Source organism: Canis lupus, chromosome 19 (genome assembly GCF_011100685.1).
Source record: "Canis lupus familiaris isolate Mischka breed German Shepherd chromosome 19, alternate assembly UU_Cfam_GSD_1.0, whole genome shotgun sequence".
Classification (NCBI taxonomy): domain Eukaryota; kingdom Metazoa; phylum Chordata; class Mammalia; order Carnivora; family Canidae; genus Canis; species Canis lupus.
In genome coordinates, this window is record NC_049240.1 from 32,917,139 (window position 1) to 32,928,221 (window position 11,083).

Consider the following 11,083-nt stretch of genomic DNA (forward strand, 5'->3'; position numbering starts at 1 on the left):
ACACCTTAAAATATGACGTACCAAATCATATTCAGTGTCTTCTCCATTATCAAAATCAGGAAAGGGAAGGGATACTTACACACATTGCACTAGAGTTTGTGAATATAAACTCCAGGAGCCTGCTTATTTCTAGAAAATACTTTAATTAATGTAGATCTGTTATACAACTCAAGTTTATGATTTCATTGTTTTTACATATTAAAAATTGGGCATGGCCATAGAAATCTTAAGAAATCCAAAAAAACAGAACAAAGAGAGGAGAAAAATCATTCATAAACCTAGGATGTAAGGACGCTTCTAATAGTTTCCTGTGCTTGCTCTTAGTCTTTTTATTTAGCTTTAATAGCCATAATTTTAGGGTCATACGATTTTCTATCATTGCATTTGTCACTAACAATCCTATCTTGTTATAAGGTCTTTGCAAACTTAATTTTTTAATGCCCTTATATAATGACATTTAGTGGAGTGTCATAATTTACAAAACCACTTTTCTATTATTGGATATACAATTTGTCCCCAGTATTTTGCCAGCAAAACTTCTGCTACCCAACATCTGCTCATAGTCAAGTTTTTTCTGAGTTTGTTTTTTTTTTTTTACTTCAGTTTCTCTCTACTTATAAAACACCTTTCTGTTCCTTCCCCAGTAATCCACACCATTTCTCTCCCCCTCCTCAGGATTATTTCCACATTTCATTCATTAAATCCATGGTGAGCTTTATGCGGCCCCATGACACTTGACTGGGTACAGGACATTTAGCAGTAGTTGAGAAAAGGGAATATCACTGTAGCCATAGGATTCGTGTTCTGCTGGACCTTGTTCACAGCTTTTCCAAGGGCAGCCTCAGTGCTTCTGGAATCCTGTACTTTGCTGATAAACCATGTCCTGGATTCTCTTGCTTAGTCCCAACCAGAAGGCTAATCCCTGGGGCCAGACAGCATCGAAGTTTCTTCCCATACTCTAGAGCACTTAGCAGGAGGCTTTGCAAAATGTAAGCACCTAACACAGCAGGTGTGAACAGAGCCTCATTCCTGTGAATCCAGGCCAATCTCCTCCATTGTGTAATCTCTAGCTTGATATTTGTTCCCTTCTATAGTCAGTCACTGAGCACCTCTTACATTCCAGGCTCTGTGCTGGGCATTGTAGAAAAAATAAAGCATTATTTAACAATATCCCTACCCTGGGATCCCTCATCTAGGAGAGAAAAAAAAAAAAAAAAAAACAGAGAAAGAATATGTCAAGTAATAATGATAATAGAATAATAGATACCACTTATTAGGTTCTTCTTTTGTTTTCTCAAGTATAACATACTTTGCACAGCTCCTATGGGGTGACTGTTTTTGTCCCCTTTTCTACGCGGCATAGCTGAGACCCAGGATGCTCAAGCAGGCCATACAGAAGACCCCAGGGTACCAGAGGGAAGAAAAGCCACTTACAACTGGAGAGAACTAGAGATTTCCCAGGGTAAAAGCTTCCTAAATGGGTACTTGGAGGCTTCCCACTTTTGGAAGCCTGGAAACAGAAGGAAAATGCATCCCAGGTAGAAGTAACCTATGCAAACCAAGCAAAGACCTGAAAATCTCATGGTCCTTCCAGAAATGGTGACCACACGTGCTATGAACTAACATATCAGTGCATAATGCTCAAGGTAGGTTTGAGGGAACTGAGGACAGGACAGCCGGGAACATCTCAACACCCACTATAAACCAGAGACTTTATCTACCTTATCTCATTTAGGCCCCCACACCCCCATGGGGTAGGGTTATTACCTCCAATTTAAGATTAAAGAATCAGGCTGCTAGTAATGCCAACTCTGAATACACACACTATCTCACCTGGCAGCACAGCTAGGAAGTCAGGGGCACAGATCTGAGCCTTACCTTTGTGTTTGACAACTGTGAGACCACAGGCCACTCATCCCTTGGGTTTGGGTCTCCTCATTTATGATATGGCCCTGATCACGGTACCTTCCACACAAGGGTGTTGTGAAGACTAAATGAGTGAGCACTTCACATTTTATAACCAAGAGCTGGGTAGGAGGAGAGCTAGATACCTCCGTAGTGCCTGACCCTGTGGTCTCGCACCTGCATGTCCATCCACCATGTCTTAGGTCCTTCAAAGAGTTCCTTTCTCCCTGTAGTAGGGCTGGCTCTTCCTTTCCAGGTGTGCTCATAGCACTCACTGCCAGGGGCAAACACTTGGATTTGGCAAACACTCCATTGATTGCTCTCTTGACTTAGTCTTGGTCGCATCCTATATCTGAACTGTTTCTCCCTTCCACTCTTTTGAGCTCCTAGAAAGCAGCAGGAAGTCAATCATTTCTCTTGTACCCCCTAACATACTATCACACCAGTCCAATATTTTTCAAGTATCTGGCAAAGAATCATGTTTATTGATTCACATCCATTTCTCAAAGTCTTTGGTGCTGGGGTCACTCAGAAGATAGACTGCATGAGGAGGATGAAAATCTCTTTCACCACTCAGGTCAGGTGTCAAGGCTGAAGATGGTCCATGGGTGTGCTGCCAGGTGGGGAGCTGCTGGAGAAGCTGGGTGGTCTGGGCCATGTGTGGAGAGGGAGGAAGAGTTCTGAGGGAGGTCTCCTGGGGAAGACAGTGCCAACATTAGGTCTCTTTCAGACATCCACAGAGACAGGTGATGACAAAGAAAGCACTTGCCTGGGGTAGCACAGCTGGCACCAGGTGGCCGGTACCCAGGAGGGGGAGAGGTAGAAGCAACCCCATGTAGAGGCAGACTGCAAGTCTCTGAAGTGGGCTTTCTGCCAGCAAGGCCGCCATCAGCTACTGGCTGTGCTGGGCCCACCTCCAACCGCAGCCACTTCCACACTCAGTTTTGGAAACCCCCGTGCTCACTGTTCCTGATCTCATTGATGTGTCTCCCCTTCCTTTGTTGCTCACCCAAGGCTTCCATTTCCGGTAGTGTGTGTGTGTGTGTGTGTGTGTGTGTGTGTGTGCTTATTTCATTTCAGTGTGTTTATCGATTCTATTTTTCTGTTTATAAAATTTGTTTTCTGACATCTCATTGCCTTCTATCGACTTCCATTAAGGTTGGCCATATGCATGTATACATATTTTCTTCATGTTGCTCTTCTGGGCTCCTTCAATTGGGTGTTTGTCATTAATAATACTTTAAAAAACAGTGTTTTTATAGTACCTACTATGCACTAGGCTTTAAATAGCACTTGTCACATATTAATTAACTCATTTAACTCTCACAACAACTACCTGATGTGGAGACCATTTTCATTCCTATTTCCCAGAGGAGTAAACTGAGGCTCGGAGAGGTTAAGTAATGACAAAAATCACACAGTCAGCAAATGGAAGAGTCTGTATTAAAACCCTAGGCACTCTGCCTGTGGAGTTCACTTTTAATTCACTTCCTATGGCGTTAATCCATAATAGTGATGGACAAAACAACTTGTGCATGCTGTTTGCCTGGTCCTTGCCAGGTGCTTTGTGTTTGTTGCTTAATTTGATCCAAAGGTAGAGAATGTTATGATCCCAGTTTACAGGCAAAAGCTTCAGAGATTCACAGGCTGCCCTGCTTCTCAGCAGCAGACATGGGGTTTGTGGGCAGGTAAATGGACTCCAGAGGGAGCACCCATAACCTGTACAGACCATCTGCATTTCTTTCCTATCTTTTTAAAGAGCACAGACTTTAAAATTATGTATTTACTTGAATCATCTTAAAGGTGAGTAGTAAAGTTCCAAAGAAAAGAAACAAAAACTGAATTCTCCCTAACGTTAATGGCAATAAGATCTCATCCCATGGCTCTGGGCTGAGAATCAAAGCAAGGACTGCAGTCTGTCCACACCTGTGCAAGGTTGGGGCTGGTGATGCCGCTTCATAGAGAATTTCCATCTCCAGGCCCCTGGCTCACTGCACACTTAGAACTTTACCCACCAGTTTCAATTGAATTTTAATGGCTCTTTTCTATTTGGATGCCCATGCCCAGAGACCTACGGGTCATAGGTGTGTGTCTTGTAAATCAAATGATGAAGAAATACGGATCCGCAAAAGCCTGAACTCACCCCAGGAGAGCTTCTGGGAGTCCATCAGCCACTGGGATAGTGAAGCTCCCAGACTCAGATCCCTGGTCATGGAGGGATGGCCAGGATTGGGAGGATGTCCTAGGCTGTCATTGCTAAGTAAGTCACATCATAACTCTGTCACATTGGTCGGTGACATAGCAATAGCTTTCATTCCCCTCCCCACACCACCAAAAGGAAAGAAAACTATGGGAAAATAAGGGGAAATAAAAAGCCAAAGAAAGCTAGCTTTTCCTGCTCACTGACTAGAGGACATATATTATTTCCCAGAATACCTGCAGCAGAGCTAGGAGGAAGATCCTATTATCCCCATTGGACAGTGGAAGGTACTGAGGCTTGGAGAAGGGAAGCAGGGTCTTTAGCCAGCAAGAAGCAGTGCTGATGACCTAAGCCTCACTGACTTCCACGTGGGGCTCAGCATCCCTGGGAAGTTCACTCCGGAGGGACCCGGCTGGGTGGAGGCTGGTGCTGCACAGGCACAGGGTGGAGGTTTCCAGACCAGCCTTGGGGGGCCAAAGAAGAAACATCCAGGAGCCTGGCAGATGCAAGAGACTGAAGCCATGACTGGGCCAGTTAACCCAACAGAAGCAGGTGTCCATCTTTGCTCGGACCTCAGCAGGAACCTAGGAAGGTGGAGGGAGGCAGAGAAGTGAGGAGTAAAATGCAGACCTTGAGCTGTCCTGCTGGGAGCGGGAGACAGAGCAAGAGAATAAGTCTGAGCTTGGTAGCATCAGGTGTTACAGAACCCGAACACTCACCCTTGCATTTACTCCTAACATCAGAAATAAAGTGCATCTGATCTTTTAAAATACAGATAATTTTTTAGAAAATTGTCTTTAATCCCACAGCCCCAGATAATTCCAGGTGGCATGGGGGCAAAATATAAAGCTATACATGTGGATGCTTAGGAAATTCAAAGCATGCAGAAAGGCAGAAAATGGAATGGAATCTGCCTCTCTTCTGACTCTCAATCTCTATTCCTAGTGCTCAAAACAATGAATATTTTTTGTTCTTATTAAAAAAAGTTTGTGTTTACTGGTATATGAATATCATAGATAGTCCTTATCTATACGTATTTATATGCATAATATTATATTCATGTGTATTTCTATTTATGTTATATATAAAACATATGTTTTTTTCACATGAGACTATACTGCACCATTCACCTCCACTTTAGGTTTTCACACTAACACTTCTCCAGGGATTTTTCTATATTACCATACACCTCATGCCCCATTCTTTTCACTGGTTTCCTATTTGTCCATCAAACAGATGTATCATGATGGTTTTAACCAGTATCTTAACCAGTGGGCACTATGTTTCTACTTTTTTCCCCCAGAATTACAAAAAAAATACTTTAGTGAATAACCTAGTAAATATACTTTGGCAAATGTTTATAAAAATACATGTATTTGAAAGATAAATTCCTACAAGTGATCTCAGCAGTCAAGGGGAGCAAGCATGCATTTCTAGTTCTGATAGATATCACCCAGATCCAGTCCTCTAGAAAGGTTATCCTAACTTATATGCCCACCAATGACGTATAAAGCTAATTTATCCATGCAAATTGCATACTTTAGATGTTACCAAATCCATTAATTTTTGCCCATCTGGTAAGTTACACAGAATTACTGCTGATCTTAATAAATAAAGAGAAATTGTCCGTTCTATTTTTGTTAGTTGCTTATTCACAAGCTTCATACATTTTTTTAAAGATTTTATTTATTCATGACAGACACAGAGAAAGAGGCAGAGACATAGGCAGAGGGAGAAGCAGGCTCCCTAAGGAGAGAGAGTCTGATGAAGGACTCAATCCCAGGACCCCAGGATTATGACCTGAGCTAAAGGCAAAGGCTCAACCACTGAGCCACCCAGGGGCCCCACTTCATACATTTTTTTGGAGTGGTTGTTATTCTTTATTTTCAGTGCTTTTTATGAGCTCTTTGTTAATTAAAACACAATAGCCCTTTTTGATATGTATAAAAATATTTTTCTTCTTTTTTCACTTTCTATATATAGCTTTGCTTACAGATGCTTTATATTTTTTTTTTTTTTTTTTTATTTATTTTTTCTTTTTTTTTTTTATTGGTGTTCAATTTACTAACATACAGAATAACACCCAGTGCCCGTCACCCATTCACTCCCACCCCCCGCCCTCCTCCCCTTCTACCACCCCTAGTTCGTTTCCCAGAGTTAGCAGTCTTTACGTTCTGTCTCCCTTTCTGATATTTCCCACCCATTTCTTCTCCCTTTATATTTTTAATTAATCAACATTGCCAGGCTATTCTTTTATAGTTTCCAAATTATGTGTCTCCTTTATGAAAGAAAGCTTCTTTTGCAAACTTACATAACTGTGTTTTTACATGTTTAAATCTGTGGTTCAATTACAGTATCTTTTTTAAAGATCTATTTATTTTGAGAGAAAGAGAGAGTGTACGAATGAGGAGAGGAGCAGAGGGAGAAGGGGATGGAGAGAGAAAATCTTCACATTGAGTACAGAGCCTGATGCAGGGCTGGATCCCAGGACCCTGAGATAATGACCTGAATCAGAACCAGGATGCTTAATCGATTGAGCCACCCAGGCATCCCCAATTGTAGTATCTTTAAAAATAATCTTACACCTGAAACTAGTGGAACTTTTTATGTCTACTATTCATCAATTTAAAACATTCTCTGTTTATCCAACAAATTTTAAACGTTTTATCTTTTATTTAGCGCCCACATATATTTTTGTTCTTTCCATTCCATCCCATTGATTTTTGCCCCTGAAATTGTTTTCTTCAGGCCCAAAGTATAATATTTACTGTAACTATATAATACACTTGAATAAACATTCAAACTAGTCTCCTCTGATCCTACTTCTTTTTCGAAAGTTTATTTTTTCAGGTAAATTTCACATATTTTTGTCAAGCTAAAAAAAACCCGTCTTGACATTTTCATTAAGATTGCAAGTTAGAAATTAATTTTGAATAAAACCTGATAGATTTAAAAAATTGTGGCTTCCTATCTAAGAACTCAGTACATGTTTTATTATCACACAGCTACTTTTGCAATCCCGCTCTTAAAGTTTGCTTCATGTAGGACCTGCACATATGATTAAGTTATGTTTACTTCTAGATATTATGTCTATGGTTGCCATTATTACTGGAATTTTTATTCTGTTCTGTTTTCTGATTGATTCTTGCTTTTCATAGAGAATGATGATGACTTTTGCACATGCATTTATTAACCAACACTCTACTGAATTTTTTCTTTTATGTTGAATTTTCTTCTAACAGTTTTGAATGACCTTAGATTTTCTGGGTGTTTAGTTATATTGTCTGAATATAACAGATTTGGTATCTCCTTTTAAGTATTTATATCCCTTAGTTTTTATTTCTTTCTTTGCCCAATTGTAATGGTTAATAATATTACCAATGGTTAATTGTAATGATTAATTTTTAAATAATAATTGTGATAATAACTACATCATTTCATTCCTAGCTTAAAGAAAAGATTTCTACTATATCACTAAGTATGATTCTGACTTTTGGTTTGGGACACACACACACACACACAGGTTTTATTCCTGTTTTTCTAAGACTTTTGTTGTTTCTCATATTTAGGAATACATTTATTTCTGTATTTTATCATATTAAATACTTGTCTATATATTCCAACTATTTTTTTAAAAAAAGATTTATGTCTTTATCTGAGAGAGAAAGTGGGATCTGAGTGGCATTGGGAGCAGAGGAAAGAGGGAGAAAAGCAGACTTCTCCCTGAGTGGGGAGCCCAATGTGGGGCTCGATCTGATGACCTTGAGATCATGATTTGAACTGAAACCAAGAGTAGGATGCTTATCTGACTGAGCCACCCAGGCGCCCCGCCTCATTCCTGATTTTATTAAATATTTTTTTCTTTAATTTCATGAATAAATATTTACTTGGAAAGTTCCTTTTCATTACATGTTGATATTATCAATTTTTTGACATAATAATGTGATGTATTACATTAGTAGATATTTGCATTTTGAACTCCCTCTTGCATTCCAGGTTTGGATCCTACTTGTTTTTTTTTTTTTTTCTTTTCTTTTTTGTGGTCCTAATACTTTTCTACGTATTAACATTGTATTGATTTGCATTTTTGTGTATGTTGAAATTCATAATTAAATGCAATTTACTTTTGGTTGGTGTTTTTTGCATGTGTGAGTATTTGGGTGAGTGGATATCTCTGAGTTTTCTGATCAGTCTCCAGGTTTATTTTTATTTGTTGCTTACTAATCTCCAGCTTCCTGGCCTTTGAACCCCTTCAAGGGAAAAATGTGTCTGATTCATGTGTGACTCCTCAGCACCTAGTGCTTAGCCTGAAGATAGCACTCAATGTGAGTTTATAGAGTTGATTTGGTGGTAGGGTTGCCAGGTTAAATAATATTTTAGGATAAGTCTGTTCCAAAAATTATATGGGGAATTATTGATACTAAATAATCATTTGTTGTCAACCTGAAATTCAGATTTAACTAGGTGTCTTACAGTTTTATTTGCTGAATTGGGCAACTCTAATTTTTGGAATAAAGAAAGAACATGGCTGATACCACACATCAAAATGAGGATGACAGATACTGTAATCACACTTTCCTTTCAGAGGTTCTCTGAAGAGTGAAGTGATAAGGGTTTCCCTGGCCTGGGAGCCTCTGAGGATCCACATGGAGGGGCCCACTGGTTGGAATTTTAACCAATCTTTGGATATATGTTACAGGTCTGTTTCATGGTTTGAGTGCTTACCTGGCTTTAGAATGTCACTATCATCAAAGGGGTAAAAAAATAGACCATGTAGAGTTTATAGCAATGACTCACGCAATAAAATAGAAAAACAAGTAAATGGGCATGTTTAGTGAGTGAAAGTAGTGATTTTTTTTTTTAATTTCTTTCCCCTTTGGCACTTGGCAGAGGCAACCAGAATAGAGCTTTTAGGCCTTGTCACGCTCAGTGGGAACAATAGCAGGCCAACAAAGACTTAAGTGTAGCTGTGTAGACATCAAGTCATCCTTAATTAGGCCCAGAGAAAACCCTTTTCTGGGCGAGCCTGGTGGAGGCCAACGCTGGTGGCTGCCTTCTCCTCACTCACCCCTGCAGCAACGTGTGACCCTCTCCTAGCTGCCGGTGGACCAATCTGCAGAGGGGAGGGGGAAGACTTGGTTGGTTGATGTGCAGAGACCTGCCGTTGGAGGGGATTTCCCAAGCAGGAAAATATTTGGGGAACCTCATGGATGAGAAAGAGGTACCGATGCCAAAACTTACTACTGGCTAGGCACATTTAGATGTGGTAATTCCTCAATCGCACTTGCTTTGCTTTGAATTAAAACAATCCACATTTCCTAGTTCTTCAGAACGCACCCCTTCCCTACCTCACAGCCTCATCCCACGGTATTACCCACCTTGTAGAGCACACTCTGCTCACAACGAATCTCTTTTGCTTCCAAAGAGACACCAATTTCTCACTTCTAGGCCTAATATATTGAATAAGAACAATAATAAAAGATTAAATGAGATTATTTCTGTGAAGTGCTTAAGACAGTACCTGCCACATAGTAATATCTCAAGAAATGGCAGCAGTTACCATTATTCTACACTATGCCCAACCTCAAGACATCTGTGAACCCTCTAATATTACATGTTACAGAAATGAGAACATTAGAGTACTTTTTTTCTAGTAGTTTGGGGTTTTTTATTGTGGGACACAATACATGCCCATGAACTTCACTTTTAATGATAATGGAAGGTTGTTTCAGTACTCACTTCTTTTGGATCCTGAAAATAAGTGAGAACAGCCTAGCCTGAGTTCCTAGAGGGCTGAACCAAGGGATTGCATGTCTGGATAAATATTACCGATGGCCAAGTGCAAGTTCCCACAGGTTCTGTATGTCTCATACTTGCTCATCCACGGTCTTTCATTTTGGTGGGGAGGTGGAGGTAAGAGGTTGGGGACAGGGAACCTTGGTTTTCTAAAGAAGATCCAAACTTAGAGAAGCTTCCAAACCCTGCTTGCCAACATGATGGATATTCTCTCACATTCCCACATCCTTCACATAATGTCAAAGACTGTTGTTCTTCATCTTTCTCCAGGGAAAACATGTAAGAAGCAGCATGTTCTGGATGGGAATTCAGTCCCTCCACATTCCTGGGTTCAGTCATTCACTTCCCCCTCCTGAGGGGTTAATTCTGGGCACTTTCCACTCTTCTGGATGCTTCCTTGTGTGCTTGTCTGTCTTCTCCAATGAGCTGTGAGCCCTTTGAGAACAAAGACTGTGTTTTGTTCATCTGTATTTCCAGCACCTAGCATTTCCTTTTCCTAGCACATAGGAAGCACTCAATAAATATTTGATAACCTAATGAGAAAAAATGAGTAAGTGAATTCATCAGCATAGAAATATTATATTTTTTTAAGCTTTTAAAAATTCTCTTCCTGGGAGGTCATTTACACCTGAAAGCAGTTGAATTGTCTTCATTTCTGTTGTTAAGACACTTTGGAAGATATGTGCTTTTACACCAGAACCAGTATCCATAAAGTATGCATGGGATCCCATATTCTTGCCAGAACTAGCTGTGTCTTAGGTGAGGCAGTGGGAAGAAGCTGGAGGAGGTATACCTCCTGGCCATCCTTAATGCTGTGATTCCCAGAACCTGGGCACCTACATCTGCATGGGGGGGGGGGTCCTCTGGTCTCTCCTGGAGTCGATTCTCTCTGACTTGCCCAATTCTGTGGGCATCTCCACACATACGTCTGTATAATCAGGTGCTGTTTTTACATGCTCCATGTCAGAAATGTTCCTCTGTAAAACTGTAAAGTCTCCCAACTTTTCATTTTACAATCATCTTCCTCAACCAAGATATTTTTCTTTCCTGACTGTCATCATTGAATCATGCCCTCTCACCACTTCCTAATAACTCAGGGCATTATAAATACCATGCTCTGGACAGCTCTCTTTTGTGCTTGCTTATATCCCATCCAAATCAGGATTAAATTCACCTCTTCTA

At 40.3% G+C, this 11,083-nt stretch overlaps 1 long non-coding RNA gene across 1 annotated transcript; it reads right to left on the reverse strand.

Moving 5' to 3' along the window:
- Positions 1–216: 216 nt before the first annotated feature.
- On the reverse strand, positions 217–10,106 carry LOC111091156. Its single transcript, XR_005373793.1, has 3 exons — positions 9,484–10,106; positions 4,342–4,689; positions 217–2,599 (listed from the first exon to the last, which is right to left on the reverse strand). It is a non-coding gene; the product is annotated as an uncharacterized LOC111091156 (long non-coding RNA).
- Between the last annotated feature and the right edge of the window lie 977 nt (positions 10,107–11,083).